We start from the raw sequence: 3,747 nt of genomic DNA on the forward strand, positions 1-3,747 counted from the left end.
GAAGACAAAAAATTCACACAGAAGTGATATAAGAAATTTATTTCTGTTCCTTTGTTCAACAAATATCTGATTTCCTGTGATTTGCTAGACACTGATTTAAGCACTGGGGATATGTTAATAAACAAGTGAAGGCATTACCTTAAGGAAGGTTCTCTTCTAGTAAAGAAGGAAAACAATAAACAATTAGGAATTCCATTTTTTGTGTTTTGGTTCACAACCCTATCAGGAGCTTAGCAGATATACTTGAAACTGGCCCTCATACTCAGAGGGCAGGGAGAGACCAAAGAAAGGAGCAGGCCACTCTAGACTCGGAAGTGGCAGTTTTAATAAGCAAAGGGAACTTACGTACAAGGCTTATCGTGGGTGGCAGCAAGACAAATGGACCCCCGCACCACTTGCCAAATCTTAAAAATTTAAATAAGGGCCCTCATGGGCTCAGTCACATATATCATACAGGGGTTCTCGACACCACATACTTGTCTCAAGGTTCTATCCTTGGAGCCGCATCTGGGAGCAGGAAAGGCTAGTGGGACCATATTCCAAAGACAGGCAAGGGAATGAGGATGCCAGGGCCCACTCAGCTCACAGGGCATTTGGCAATCAGGTCTTCTCCATTAATGTTGCCCAACGCTAGGAGTTAGCCATAGTGCTAAGAAGAAAAACTAAGCATGGTAAGGAGACATAAATTAGCGGATGAGGCAGTATTTTGGGAAAATGATCAGAGAAGTCCTCAGTGGGGAGGTGATATTTGAGCACAGGCCTGACTGAAGCTGGGAACAAACCTAGTAAACAAGGGGAATAATTTACCAAACAGATGGAAAAGGTGGGGAAGAAGTTTTGCTAGGCATAGTCAATGAAAAGCAAGAAAGGCTACATGCTAAAATGAGGTGAGGCAAAGGAGAGAGGCAGGAAGAAATTAGAGCAGTAGACAGTGGCTAGGTAATGTGAAGCATCATAGGTCATGATTAGAATTTGGTATTTTATTTGGAGTGTGATGTAAAGCCATTGGAAGGTTGAAACTAGGCACTTGGCAGGATATGTTGGGTTGGCAGGATATGTGTTCTATTTTGTGTGGTTCACTCTTGCTTTTGGGGGAACATAAAGCTACGGCGGGGTTGAGTTAGGGGCAGAGCTCGTTGGTCCTTGACCCAACTGTTTTCATATCCACTTTTTCCTTTCTCAAGTTCTGCCTTGGTACTGTATTTTCTGGGCTTTTTTATGAGACGGCTGGGCGAGACACTGACAAGTGGAGGGAAGAGAGAAGCCAGGTCATTTTTTTCAATCTTCTTTCTCTCTGCCTCATCACTGACTATAAGCTGAGTGAATTATGGTGGTTCTGCTTTCCCTGGCATCAGTAGTGAGTATACTTTTGTGCTCTGGCTATGCCTCCTATTTTTTTCCTCAACCAACAAGAAGCTATAACTTTATTAATGATAGAAACACTATACAAATTTCAAACCCAGCTTCAGTTATTCTTTTGAAACACCAAAAATGGTCCTTGTTTTCAGATGGTTACATTGTTAATTCCATAATAGCATTTACAATACATTACTGTTGTTCTTCAGGAATGGACTGCCTTTTCTTTTGACACATTAGCTTGTGACATGACCCATTCTGTGTCCCTAACCTCCACACCTGTTTCATCAACCTCTTCCTCTTCACTCTCCTCTTGTACAGTTGGAGTCTGTGTGTTTTCTTGAATGTTTGAGACAGCTTCACCTTGAACTTTGAATTCCTCAGTAGTTGCTAGTTGTGCTTGCTGAGATAAATCCTTGATCTTGGCTTCCCCCAAAACTATGTAGGTATCTGAAGCTGGGCTCTTGTAGACATCTGGTTTTGTGATGACAAAGAAGATATTCTTAGATTTCCAGATAGTGACTCTCTTAACCCTTATCACCTGTCAAAGATCCAGTTTGGACACAGCCTTCTGTGCCTTCTTTTCACTTCGGCTCTGTTTTGCTTTACTGACCGGTTCTTCATTGATTTCAGCTGTGGCTGCCAGCTGGGCTTATTGTGTGGTCGCCTGTGTGGAATCCTGTTCCTCGAGCTCTGGTACTGATTCATCACTGTCGGATTCTGTTCCAGACCCTGTCTCAGGCTGAGGCCCTGGAACTCCTGCTCCGTAGCAGGGACTGTTTCTGTGGCTTCACCAGGCATTTTGTGAGGGGAACGCAGAACCAAGATGGTGGCAGAAAGACAGCGAGCCATGCATGCCTCTTCTTTCTAAACCTCAGCCTGTGGGTAGGGAATTCTCCAAGGTGATTTGTTTATCTAGTTGGACCCTGACCTGACTGAAACAAGAAAGCTGAAGCAGGAATACTGTCATGAGACCATTCCAGTAATCTAGGCAAGAGAAGAACAAGTCAAACAAATTCTTATAACAGCATGGACAAGGTGAAAAATGATGAAATTCGGTATCTCTTTTGAAGGTAAAACTCACATAGTTTTGTGATACAACAAATGAAAAGAAATATAATGTCTTCAATGTTCAGTTTGTAAAACTAGGTAAAGGTGGTACTGTTGGTAGGTATGGAGAAGATTGAGGAAGGAAGTGATCAGGAGGGGAGGGCATATAAATTAAGAGTTCTGTTTGGTAAAAAGTTGACATTGACATAGCTATTTGAGATCTACAGGGGATCAAGTAGAAAGTTAAGTATATGAGCCCAGAGTTTAGGAAAGCACTTCAGTTTAGAGAACTGTTGGGTGGGTGGGTAGGATTATTGGTATAATAAAGTCACGCAATTTGAAAAGATTACTTAGGAACTGGCTATGCTTAGAGAAAAATCCATAGCTGAGGACAAAGCCCTAATGCACTCCAGCGTTTAGAAATTGGAGGGAGAAAAGAAACCATCCTAGGAGACTGAAAAGACACAACTAGTAAAGCAGAAGGAAAAAAGACAAAAGTAGTATTCCTGGAAGCCAAGCGGAGAAAGCTTTTCAAGATGTCATGTCCAGTGGATAAAATGTTTCCTGTGTCTACTACATCCTTCCTCCTTCCCCCCTCCTCCATCTCCCTCCTTCTCTCTGTCCACTTTTCCCTTCTTTCTTTCATTGCTTTATTCAGTTGTTTAACCAATATATATCGACAGCTTGCTGGATGTACTGGGCTTGTTAATTCAGAACTCAGATACAGGAGGCTCTGAATAAGAATTGTTAATAGTAGTCTTGTGGACAAGAGTCAATTTTTTTCAGACTGTTCCTTTAAACAAAGAATCAGAATTTATTTTTAGAAATCAAGGCATCGGTTAACCTGGAAAACAAAGCCATTATTCTACGTCTTCGGAAAAGAATGAGATTTTTATCTTGCTTCACACTTTATATGCATTTACTCATACAAATAATATGTATATATGCATAAATATTTTACATTCGATTCTATCATATTTATTCACAGCATCTTGCAATGGAAAAATTTTTAAAAAGTTTCTTGTGTATCTATTCTATAATTTTATTTTTCTGCTTGGAAATAGCAAATGCAATAGAATTTTCTCTAGAGCACCTCATTTCTCTGTGACAATCCAAGGGTTAAATTAAAGGAGAAGTCAGATTCTTGTCCTTGGCTCAGAGGAAAGCTAAACCATAGCCTTCATTTATTTCCTTCAGATTCTGTTCTGCTCTTTTCTCTTTTAGGGCTGAGCATGTAGCCTTCATTTTTCTCAACCCCAGCCAAGATGCACCTCTACAGTGGGGAGATATCCAGAATATGGGTTGGATCTAATTCTTAAAATCAAAGATAGATACGTTCCA

At 40.8% G+C, this 3,747-nt stretch overlaps 1 pseudogene; it reads right to left on the reverse strand.

Annotated features, from left to right (window-relative positions):
• Window positions 1–1,512: 1,512 nt before the first annotated feature.
• LOC113925032 lies at window positions 1,513–2,157 on the reverse strand (annotated as a pseudogene).
• Between the last annotated feature and the right edge of the window lie 1,590 nt (window positions 2,158–3,747).

Source organism: Zalophus californianus, chromosome 2, assembly GCF_009762305.2.
Source record: "Zalophus californianus isolate mZalCal1 chromosome 2, mZalCal1.pri.v2, whole genome shotgun sequence".
Taxonomy (NCBI): domain Eukaryota; kingdom Metazoa; phylum Chordata; class Mammalia; order Carnivora; family Otariidae; genus Zalophus; species Zalophus californianus.